Consider the following 13,826-nt stretch of genomic DNA (forward strand, 5'->3'; position numbering starts at 1 on the left):
TATATTTGTTTGAATGTATGAATATATGTATATCTGTATGTGTATACATATATATATATATATATATACACATATATGTATATGTATACACATGTATAAAGATATGCATGTTTCTATACATATATAAATATGTAACCAGTCATTTTCCCATAATTATACAATCATAGATTTTATAATATTAAATATATATAGAAAGAGCATTCTCAGATAATGCCGCCTATTATTTAGTTCGCTTCAATGGTTCCGAGGGTATTGCAAATGGTATTGTTATGATAACTGAACTAATGCACTTATTACATGAACGTTTCATTGTTCTGTCATAGGTATTGATAGTATTTGAATCTAAGAAAATAACCCCTATTGTTTAAAGGCTTCAGAAGCCGAGAGATAGACAATTTAAATTCTGGAAAAAGGGGTCTGATAATGAATGGATCAGAAGCAAAATAAATTCTAGAAAGCAAAGCGTGACTCCTTTTAACGGTACCACTTCCCCTTTCGTAGCTCTTTCAAATTTTCAGCAAAAAGTAAAAAGGTTTTACTTTGGGAACTTCAATCATACGCGTGCATGTCTGCGTGTGTGTGTGTGTGAGTGTGCGTGTGTGAGTGAGCATGTGTATGTATATTGTTTAAAAATGTGTATAAAAACAAAATGTATTTATTAAAAAAAAATGTGGTCCGAACTTAATTATAATTTATGTATCATGATTATGTGACTAGTGTTGATAGAGAGATTCGTTTTACATATCTTTTAATTGTTCTCATGTATGCAATACTATAACGTATATTCACATATAACATGACATTTAATACCATGACTTAATGATTTTGTAGAAAATAAAACCTCACAATTATTAATCCACTAACTAAAATTAGAGTAATGTCTTTTAAATAACATAGCCTATAATATTATACATATGTTTATAATCTACATAATTATGAAACTTTTTGGATCGTGGCTGTTTGCATCTTGACTTCAATAATCCGGCGATGCCATCTCAAAACAAAGGGGTTAAATGTGAATATATTAAATTTATATATATATATATATATATATATATATATATATATATATATATATATATATATATATATATATATATAGTGGTCTGGCAAAGTGTCAGCGCAAACAATCAAGCAAAAACACGCAACGCAAAATGCATCCCAAAGAAGCAAAAGTGAAGCTGGCCTGCAAGAAAACTATATATTCAAATGTAAGCAACTTCCGGCATATGTTATAGGTTCGAATATAAAGTTTCTATATTATGAATCGTCATAAGATTTTAAACTAAGAATGGTATTATAATCTTCAGCAAGTATTCAAATATTCATGTACTTTCGTCCCACAAATCCAAAATTATGAGTATTTAAATAATCAATTTATATACCGGTATATATATATATATATATATATATATATATATATATATATATATATATATATATTAGTGGCATGGTAAAGTCACAGGGAAGACAGCCACAGCAGCATAATTGAAACTGCTCTACAGTACACTATATATAAACATGTTGGCAAATATAGGCATATTTCTTGGTTTGAAAATATAGGTTCTTTTTGTCCCAATTGTCATGAACTTTAAACTATAGAATAATATTATAATTTTCAAAAAATCTGCAATTATTCATATACATTCGTCTCATATAACCTTCGATGTGAGCATTCAAAACTCAAAGATTATTTGATTGTACGCGTTGTGTAAAACGAAAATTCAATCTTTGTAATATCCGCCGAACTTTATACGAATTGCTACGTAATTTAAATAAATAAATAATAGAATTGTTATGGTGGTAGAGAACATTTTTCCAGATAGATGATAACAAAAGTCTAGTTAAACAACATCGCGTGGATTCGACGCTAAATAACACCGTTTTACAAACACAGAAATCTCCTTGTCAAATCGACCACTGGTATTACATAGACAAGGTAGACGAAGGAAGACAGGCACATCTATAGACTAAAGTTTCTTTAGATTTAGAAAACTTTTAAACTTTCTTAATAATGTTATATTCCCGAATGTCTAGGGTATTTGCATTGTTGCAAAGAGTCTTAGTCATGAATCTATTTTCGTCATCCAGATTGACATTTGAACATATCATTAAAATTACGTGTTAGGGTGTAAATTAAATAAAATTATTGATTTGTAGGACAAAATGAGTCCCATCGTGAATAGAGGCCAGTATAAAGAAAGTAAGAAAACCTGAAGAAGTCTTGAAAGCAAGAACAGCTAGCAACGAAAGAGAAGTATTAGCTTCTTTGTCTACTGTAAACTTCAGGGCTGGGCGAACGCTATTTAGGGACATGAAAAAGTGTTTGCTTTCCTGTCGTTATCGAATAGGCAAAAGTGTTGTAAACGTTACGAAAGTAAAGATCTGGTTAATGAAACCAGATAATAGACCCTTTTTTATTGATAACCTAAACATACATTAGCCACAAATTGTCTCAATGAAGAACCTATGGATGCGTCATCTATCTGTCTGAACATTATATCATTAAAGCTAAATTAAACCGACGTAGTGGCAAATACCATCAAGTATACGAAAATATTTTAGGGAATGGGGGGGGGGGGAGTTGACTCCGATATAAGGCGTCAGTGCATATATTAATAGTGTCTAAGAGTGAAACACAAGTGAATAGACTAGAAATATCACGCGAAAACATACATTTGTCTGAACAAGTATACTTTTGCATAAAGTTGGTCAAAGTAAAGAAATCTTTAATGCAAACCGAACTATAGCGTTGCAAAACGAGTTCTAAGACACTTGTCAGCCATTTGGCTAACTTGTGTTGAGAGGATCCTATCGTTGATAATATTGTACTCAATGGCAATCCGCCTTTATGTGTCATAGGAAAACCATTCGGACGGGGGCGAATAGAACCAGTGGGTCAGATTAAATTTTAAATTGATGTGGGAAGAACACCACTTTTAACTTATTTGACAAGTGGTTTTTGGAACTCAGTTTCTATAGAGATAGTATAATCATGTGTATCTAGCGGACCTAATTTGACAAGTTTCGATATGTTCCCTAGGAAAGTCATCATTTTATTGACGTAATTAAGACATAAACACATAGGGGTTTAATGATTTGTTCGAAGCCCAATCTGGATGACGAAATTAGATTCACCCCTTGCAGCAATGCCTATTCCTTAATCAGTTTTTACTCTACCATTATTGTTTCTATTTTCTATAAATATAAACCAATTATGCTATATAGATGTCCCGTTTTCCTCCCCTCTTTAGGTTAGGTAATATTAGTGACGTATTAATCAAACAAATGTATGTGTCTGTACAACGGTGTTATTTTGCATCGAATCCAATCGTTGTTTTTTTTTTAACTAGACCTATGTTGTCATCCATTCGCAAAGATGTTCTTCCCCACCAAAAGTATTCTATTGTTTATTTGTTCAAATCTAGTTGCCATGCGTAGTATGTTCGGCGATTTATCTGATACTGGAGATATTCATAATTGTACTTTATTTCTTAAGAGCGGAGATATCTTCAGTGTCCAAAAATTCTCATACACTGTGAAAATTACTTTATAGGATATAGGGAGGATATAATATTTGATAAATATTTATCGTTGATGTGTATCTGATATAAATACAATAAAATAATATAAAGAAACCCATATTATTATTATGAAAGTTGGATATATTTTATAATATTGCGTTGTAATTTGGCTTTCAAACGAATCTCATAGTACTTTATTTTAAAATTCAATAAACGCAGCTATCACGGAATTCACAAGCCTGATATTAATATCGCGTTAGCCAATGCATTATTCCGGCATTTCAAAAGTACACCGCAGGCAGACAACCCGCGGACTAAATGATTTTTTGTCAACATGTACGAAAAAAGGTAAAAGCATCTGAGGAAAAAGTATGACTACAAAAATTAATTTTAAACAAAAAAGTATTTGTTGATTTTTCATAATATTGCGTTGTAACATGTCTTTCAAACATATCTCATACGTATTTTTTAAAAAAACCATTCAATCCCTGCTTCTATCACGGAATTCACAACCCTGAATTTATATATATATATATATATATATATATATATATATATATATATATATATATATATGGATGTATGCCTGATTGCTTGCTTGAATATTGTCTTCGACGATCGGGCGATGCAATCTTTAAAAAAAGAGGTGAAAGCTATATATATATATATATATATATATATATATATATATATATATATTACATTTTTCCCCCAAACAAGGCAAATTGCCACTTTGGTGTAGGGGGATACTATCAGGGGCAACAACTACTGGGGTTCTATGTAGGGATTTGGGCAGCAAGATGTCGATTCGCGTTACACTTGAACTTCTGCACGTCAGTACTGTTGGGGAAGCAGGGACCTGGAATGGAATTCCAGAGTCTAGCGGTTCTGGGGAAGAAACTATTGGAGTAAAAAGATCTTTTACATCTAGGGATCTCTACAGTGTGGGGGTGGGATTTAGCAGCCTGTCGGGTTTGTCGAGGGTGCTCAAGTCGTGGGGGCACAAGTGATTGCAGTTCGTCAGAGCATTCACCACTAAAATAGTTGTAGAAAAAGTAGAGGAATGCAACATTTCGTCGATGGGACAGAAGCTGAAGCTTAGATGCCAGTTCAGGGCCTATCAGGTTTGCGACTCTCTTTTGAACCTTGTCAAGGAGCGAGAGACTAGTAGCAGATGCACCAGCCCAAATGTGACAGCAATACTCCATACATGGGCGAATGGTGGCCTTATAGAGGTACAGGATACTTTCGGGTGTTAGTAGTTGCCTATCACGGTAGAGAGAGCCCACCTTTCTTGCAGCGGTCCTAGCAATGTCTTCAGTGTAATTGTTCCAACTCGTGTTTTCTGTGAACATTAGGCCAAGAAGTTTGAAAGATGAACTCTCAGATAAAGAGTCGTTGGCCATTGCTATAGGTGGTAGAGAGGGTTTCTTGTAATTATTGAATGAAACTAGTTTAGTCTTGGCGGCATTGAACGCGACCAACCACTTTTGTCCCCATTCCACCACCGAATGGAGGTCTTCCTCTAGTGTTTCTGCCATTTCTTTAGAAATGCGTTCATTCGTCTTCCTGTCGTGCCTGCCATAGTGTAGTGTAATCAGCATATATCCCCATCTCAGAGGCAATTTTGTCGGGGAGGTCATTTATGAATATCAGGAACAATAGAGGTCCAAGGATAGAACCCTGGGGCACCCCAGCATTTATATCATATTGTTTAAATGTACGACCGTCGATGACAACCTGGATTTTTCTCTTATCTAAGAAGGATTTGATTATGTGAAGTATTCTACCAGTGATACCGTATGATCTAATTTTCCTGAGGAGACCCTCATGCCATACCCTGTCAAAAGTCTTAGATATATCTAGAGCTACCGCTCTGCCCTCCCCCGCTTTGTCCAGTGAATAGTATATACGTTCAGAGATTACAATTAGGATGTCTGCTGTGGAACGGGCTTGTCGAAATCCATATTGTTTGTCAGTCAGAAGTTTAGCATCTGTAAGGTGCTGGACTAGAGCATGGTTAATTAAGGTCTCAAATATTTTGGCAAAAAGTGGGAGGAGGCTAATGGGGCGATAATTTGATGGGTCAGTGCTTGTGACAGAATTCTTGAATGCTGGTACCACAGAAGCAGTTTTCGAACAGCCCGGGAAGCATGATTCATTAAGGCATTTGTTGTAGAGTTTGGAGAGAACTGGAGATACTTCGGTTGAGCACTTTTTTAATAGCAAAGCTGGGATGAGATCGGGTCCACATGCTTTTGAAGTGTCAAGGTTTTTTTTATGATGGCACGCACCTGAGCAGGGTTCAGATCCTCTAGCGTGGCGTCTGTCCGCATAGGAAAGTCAGGTAGGGGTGGTTGGAATGGTCCAGTGTGGAGTTTGAGGCAAACCGACTGGCAAGCATGTTAGCCTTGTCGGTTGCTGAGGAGACAACCTCGTGATTGTTGGTTAGTGGGGGAATTGTTGATTGCCCATTATTTACTACACTGTTGTAGATTTTCCAGAAGTCTCGAGGTCCTAGATGATGTGCTTCGATGCGCTTTTATTTACTATAATAATTATCCAATACCTACAACCACTAGTGTTTCATACTTTCGGGATTCATCCGTTCAGGGTGTCACGATTAACGCCAGTCGAGATATTCGAACTCAGGTTCTATTACCAAGGACGCGAACCATTTGCTATTGTCAACTGCGAGAGATACAGTGGAATTTATACAGTTATTCATATTAAATGTTTTTAACGTCAGTCATAGTGATCTAATCATTATATGACGATCTGCGCATATGAGCTAAGTTGACCGACTTAATTAAAACTGCAAGTGCTACAACGATTACAAACAAGGGCTGACATATATATATATATATATATATCCTGTATATAATATTTTGATTACATAAATTCCACTCTGCGCCAAATTGCCGAAGGTTTTCAATAACAGACGCCGCATACATATTTTCTATGTCTAACCCTTCAATCCTGTCTTATGTTACTTTATTACGTTGTTTATACACATTAATTCGTTATAATTAAATGCTATATTGTATCCTAGGAGAAGTCTCATTACGATCGCCACATCAACAGTGGAAGAAGTTCCTATTTTAACTCCCTGATTATCGAGTCTTACCACTGCTACCACTATACACCGTGTACTATTTTTTTTCATTTTCCTCCGATGTTAGTATTTCACCGCTCTTAAATGAGTATTACTAACATAGACTAAAGATCACCTTCCCTTCCTCTTACACATAATTCTTAATGCCTCTCGAGCCATTGTCCGCCCATTCCTATTGGTTGAGCTTGAAAGTTTCCATTATTCTTAGAATCCCCTTCTTGCCATACAATACCGAACATCAGTTCTCGGTTGACAAATATTTTACTGAAAATAAATATTTATTACATTCATCTACTATATACATATATATCGTATTATACGTCCCCTTTTATTTTATTTCTTTTCCTTTTTTCCAGTCGTGCAAGGCTATGTTTTTTTTCCTATATCTCGCCGAAAATAATGCTGAAAACACGATTTTCTTCTTCTGGGTTCACAAACAAACTACATTAAAGTTACATGAAAAACACGCATGCGTGTGTTTGTGTATATATGTGTACAATCGAGCGTGCTTGTTTTATGTATATATGTACACAATTGCGAGTAGATGTGAGGATACACCCTCCACACGCACATACATGCACACACACATACATATATATATATACACGCGTGTCGTGTGCCCGACCGCGCACTCTCACACCCATATGCGTGTGTGAACATGCACATTAACACGCATACACAAACCAAGCACCCACACAGACAAAAACAAATTAACACAAGCACACACACAATATTTTTTATTGCAAGATTGACTTTTTAAAACGTACATTACTGGATTCGATTTACAAACCGTGTTTTTCACATTTTCTTTCAGGCAAAGAAATTGTTACGTTAAATTAACTCATTGCACATTGCCGCACCGCCCAAGCAAAATGGTTAGTCATAAAGTTGGCGGCCAATTTACGAGCAATTATAACAGGAATATGATCGCCCATTTTTAAAACTAAGATTTCCGATTATATTAGAAACTACGCGTTCCCAGCATTCGTTGACCACACTTACACACCTGTGTGTGCGTCTGTGTGTGCCTGTGGGCACATGCGAACATGCGTGTATATCTATATAATTATAAAACTCAAATGACCTTGTAACGAGCGATGTAACTCACTTTCCGGTTTACGACATCCGGTTGCGCATGCACGCATAAACATTAACCCATAACAACATAAACAAATAAACACAAATCACTTCTTTTGCAGATTTTGACCTGCGCACTGAAATATTACAGCAATATTTCACCTGACTACCACCTGGATGCCTTCAAGTCCCACGTTAACAAATTCCTAATGAACCGTTCCTTAAGTAAATACTTCATTAACTATCCACACTAACGTACATACTTGCAATAACCCTTATCCCTAAGTGGCTTCCGGGCCTTGATAAGTGGTGACCACCGTGTAAAAAAATATTAACGTTATTATTTCGAAATTATTATTTAACATGGGAAGAGTGGGGGTGTTTTGCAACTATTCTTTATTCTGTGTCACTATTTTCTTATAACTAAACAACTTTTACCCGTAGACAAATGTAAGAACAATTGTAGTAAAGCCAAGGCTACCACTACTACTACTATCTATCCGTCCCTTTTCCTTCCTTACTTCTTTTTTATTTTTTGTTTACATTTCTAGATACAAAATAGTTGTGTGAGAACGGTGAATTCATTGACACATTTACTAATCTGTTTCAATATTAGTTTTATTTATTTTACTTATTTATGTTTCATTTTTTAGCTTCAGGTTTTATTAATTTTTTTTTTTTTTTAGATTTTGAGTTTCTATAACATGGTTGAAGGATTCAAATATTGGTTTTTCATTCTTATATTTCTCATCGGCAGATTCATGTGCGTTTTTCTTGCTAAATGACTTCCGTCGGCGTTTGATTCGTAGAAAAAGCATGTTTAATGTTCGATTTTTGAGCGATTATTCGGAAAAAGGTAACTTTAAACGAATAGGGAGGATGTTTTTTCATGGTTGAGTGATCCGTCCGTGATTTGTCATTTTAATATACTTTCATAGAAATGTTTCTGTTATGTAAAAAAAAACCTATTTTCTTTACGTCACAAGTGTCACGCTCATACATGAATTCCATAGCTAATATAACATACTGACCCAACGGCTTACGAGTAGTCTAGTATATATATATATATATATATATATATATATATATATATATATATATATATATATATATATAGATATATATATATATAAATGATATTGTTTTTTTTAACACAGTGGTTTCGACAGTCTATTTATGGTAAAATAAATGTTCATTTTTTTATTTTTTTCATTTATTTTATTATTATTTTATTACTTTTTTTTTTTTTTTTTTGCAAAGTCGATTGTCTGGCCCGACCCCTCCAGCTAATGTACACATCTACTATTTTTAAGGGGTGGCCAAATGTGGATGCTCAGTTCATATAAAGTTAAGTTCATTGTACATGCCTCCCCAAAAGAAACAGGTGTTCATAAAGTGGGTGTTCATTTTACGTAAAATTGTTGGTAGAAAGTGATCCCCAGTTTTAAAAATATCATTTCATCATATCTTAGAAACTAAGGTTGGCAGTAATTGTATACGTTTTTTTTCTTTTCATCACCACTGAAAATTTGGGAAAATGGTTATGTTAAATGATATTTCTCGATGGTTTGAATAGACATATATCAACATTCTACCTACCCCCATCCCCAAAAAGCCCTGATAAAAATACCGATTAACTAGGCTTTAGTTTAAATGTAAATTACGTTAGATATAAAAGTTGCGTTTTTACCACTTTTGTTAGACTGCACACACGTTCCATTAGTTATTTTTGTATTCTTTGTGTGTGTGTGTTGGGGGGGGTAATTTTTTACATTAGCTCCACCTTCGCATTCACGCGTTACCTTACTTGCTTTTTTTTTATATTTCAGCCACGGCCACCATAGCCGCCACTGTCCGCAATTGGCCAGTGACGGCAGTGACCACCACCAACAACCGTACTTTAATTTTTTTTTTTTTACGAGGGTAACACCGCCGGTTAATGGGTCCTTCTAATATATATATATGGCTCAGAGGCTAAAAATGAAGGTTGCATTTTGTATGCTTCAGATTCGATTATAGTTGAAGCCATACCTATGTATTATATAAGCCTTTAAACGATTTTATACACATTTAGTTTTCATTACGGTCATACAACTACAAGAAAAACTATAAATAACTTTGTGGAAGCATGGGATTATCATTTCAATATGTCTTATTCGTTTCTTAGCGGACCGTTATACATCAAAATTGAATCAGAAAAGTAAATACGCGCGTATAATTGAAATTATTTCCCATGTTTTATGTAGGCTTTAGTAAAATATTCTTAGCTAGTCTATATTTATGAACGATTATTCTAAAAAAATTAGTGGTTATATAAACCGTTTAATATTTACCTACTTGAAATATATTACGAATAATGAGAAACTGATGATGAATTATCAGAAATAATCCACTTTTTCCATGAACGTCGTCATAGCGAAATTCAACGAAGATGATGTATTTATTCTTGTATTAACATAGGCTATATTTTTTTGAGTGGTAGGATGTCTGTTCACATTACACTTGAACTTCTGCATGTCAGTACAGTTGGAAAAGCAGAATCCCGGAAGCAAGTTCCAAAGTTTAGCAGTTCATGGGAAGAAAATATTGGAATAGAAGGCTTTCTTACACCTAGGGATCTCTAGTGTGACGGGGTGGGATTTAGCTGCTTCGGGTTCGTCGGGGGTGTTCACGTCGAGGGGGTACAAGTGCTTGTAATTCTTCAGAGCATTCACCATTAAAGTATTTGTAGAAAAGGCAAAAGGATGCAACATTCCGTCGATGGGACAGAGGCTGAAGCCTAGATGACAGTTCAGGACCTATCATGTTGGCAACTCTCTTTTGAACCCTGTCAAGTAGTGAGAGACAAGTAGCAGATGCATCAGCCCAAATGTGACAACAGTACCCCATACATGGGCGAATAGAAGCCTTATAGAGGTACAGGATACTTTCAGGCGTAAGTAGTTTTCTAGCAAAGTAGAGAGAGTCCACCTTCTACACAGCAACCTTGGCAATGCTCTCAATGTATCTCTTTCAAGTCCATGTTCCCTGTAAACGTTACGCCGAGGTGTTTAAAGGAAGAACTTTCGGGTAATGTGTGCTTGGCCATTGCTATTAGTGGTAGAGAAGGTTTCTTGTAATTATTGAAGGAAACAAGCTTAGTCTTGGCAGCATTGAATGTGACCCTCCATTTTTGTCCCCATTCCACTACAGATTGGAAGTCATCCTCTAGTGTTTCTGCCATTTCTTTAGATATGTGTTCATTTTTCTCCTCGTGCCGGCCATAGAGTGTGGTGTCATCAGCAAATATCCTCATTTCACTGACCATATTACATGGAGGACATTTATGAATATCACGAATAATAAAGTTCCAATGTAAATAATAACAGATTTTTTGTGGAAATAAGATAGGTGTACTTTAATCAATTTATGTGTTTGCAGCGGAAGTTGTTTTACTGAATGGGAGTTTAGAAGACATCGATTTTTTAATGATAATCGACTATTCCGCTAATATCAATTTGGATAACCAATGGAAAAGGAGTAAAAATAAGTTCATATTTGGAGGGAGCAGATAGTATTTATTGGGAAAAAATATTTTAACGTTGCAATCACAAGTAGTGAATAAGAAGAGAAATCGATGAAAGTTTCAACCGAGAATATTTCATGATTAAACAAAATTGTCGGTGATTAATTAGCGCGTGCTACTGTATTTTTACTTAATAAAAATACACCCGCTTTGTTTTTGTTTTCTTAAATTCAGGTTGGTCAGAATTAATGTTGGAAGCTGTACAAGTGAATTAAAGTTACTGTCATATTTCACTAACCTGCACATCTTATTGTCTACAACGTATTTATGAAAAAGTATGAGCATCTGGGGAATATAAGTAGCTTATGTATAAATAGTCTAATTCAATTGAATAAAGAAAAGACGATCACTGTATATTTCTGTTGTGAGGACTCACTAATACACAATATATATATATATATATATATATATATATGTATATATAAATGATGAGTTAATTCTAAAAATATCTACAATGAACTAGACACTGGCAGAAATACTTAATCTTTGCAGAATACAATATGGACCACTATGGAATGGTTGATAAACGTTGACGATGAAGATAAAACGTTTGTGATTTAAAAGACAGTGGAAAACCTTGACTAACACGAAAAAAATCCGACTTTTTTTTACTAAGTTCAGAACTGCTGATTACAACTAATTTATGGACTATATTCTTTATAAAAATGAATCTGAAGTTTACTATCAAAATTATACAGCCCAAGTCCTCATTGTTCCTCAAAATGTTGAAATGTTTTATTTTGCCTACGCTGGGACGACAAAGATTATTTAATATCTGCGTAGGTCGAATACTAAATAAGCACTGTAACAAGTTTATACTAACGTAATTATCGACAGATGATTTTAAATGCTTTATTTACCTTTAAAAACTAGCGCTGGCAATGAGACCGACATTAAACGAAAAATATCACCGAAACTCTAAAACAAACACAATCAAACTCTACAAAATGCTGCGTTATAAGCGTAATAGCGATCCTATAAAAGACAGAAGAATCTTGGGTAGCATAAGTCAGAACAGTTAAGCATAAATCCACGAATTACTTTTTTAAAGAAAATATTACTGTCCTGCAAAAGAGAGAAAACACTCAGGTATGAAATATGTAAGCTCTTGATATAAAAAATACGAAGATTGACTTGAGACAGACTGGATAAACAGTTACAGTTTTGTATCTTATTAGATAACACTTTTGACCACAACATATGTAGCTCGAAGAAAGTAAAAAAAACAACAACAAAACAAAAAACAAGTGCTTGCCATGCCCTTTGATATACTCATCAAATGATATGAATAAATTACGTCACAGAAGACGTAAAAACTAATTCGAAACAACGACGAGAAATAATTCATCTACACCGAGAAAATTACAATTTGTACATAAAATAAGAGCGTGCAAAGTACAAAGCAATAGAAGAAAGTTATAAATAGATGGAAGATTTAAGGGGGGACTCAACCAGAGCAAAAGAATAAGATTGACAAATACGACAAGGGCCCGACTATAACATTTTATAATATTTCAGATTTTTTTGCATAAACTTGGAAATACAAAACTAACTGAACTTGCACAACGAAATTGAGATGGTCTTCAGAACCTATAAGATGACATGACTTTTAAAACTCAGAACATAAATGTAATTGTAAAGTGTAGGCGATATGGAGATCCAATATATAAAATTTCTTTAAAATAATATTAATTTTTCTATTTCGTATTTTCACTTATGCAAAATATTAGAAACATGATGACAAACTATTGATTATTATAAAAAATGTATATTCTGATAAGTTAAAATTATATATAAAAAAAACGTTTTTTACCAATGTTTACTTCTAACAAGGCATAACGATATCTGGACGTAAGGGGATACTATTTAAATCATGCCTCTGAAAGATAAGTAAGCTTTTCATTTACGTTACATCTAAACTTCTGCATAGCAGTACAGCCAGGGAAGCGGGTAGCTGGGAGAGAGTTCCAAATCCATCCTGTTAATGTATATATATATATATATATATATATATATATATATATATATAAAATAAAATAAAATAAGGATTTCTTATTCAACAATGCCTAATTTAGCACAAAGAATCGCAACATCTAATAACAAAAAAAATTAAATCAGCCCAAAAAATCCCTTTCCCAATTAAACCCAAAACTAACTGTAATTGTAATAACAAACGTCTATGTCCACTCAATAATGATTGATCCATAAAGATGTTACATATTCTTGCACTATTGCTGAGCTCCCACGCAATCCTCCCATAACAACCATCCTAACACTCACAGCACTCATTATCCAATTCCAAAATAGTCCTCATACAGACATTGTCCCACCATTTGTTGAACACTATAAACAAAATTCAAACCATTTAACTAATACAAATCAGCAAATTAATATTAATACCAGACCTCGAGCTTTTAATAAAGTGCATACATAGCTCAATGTAATTATAGGGCAATAAAATAAATGACAAAAGCTCATGATGCTGACCATCATACAATTAATTGCATTTACTTATTTGACATTTACAATTCTTGACAGTATATGT

This window comes from Euprymna scolopes, chromosome 7 (genome assembly GCF_053919585.1).
Source record: "Euprymna scolopes isolate OS-2025 chromosome 7, ASM5391958v1, whole genome shotgun sequence".
In the NCBI taxonomy this organism is placed as follows: Eukaryota; Metazoa; Mollusca; class Cephalopoda; order Sepiida; family Sepiolidae; genus Euprymna; species Euprymna scolopes.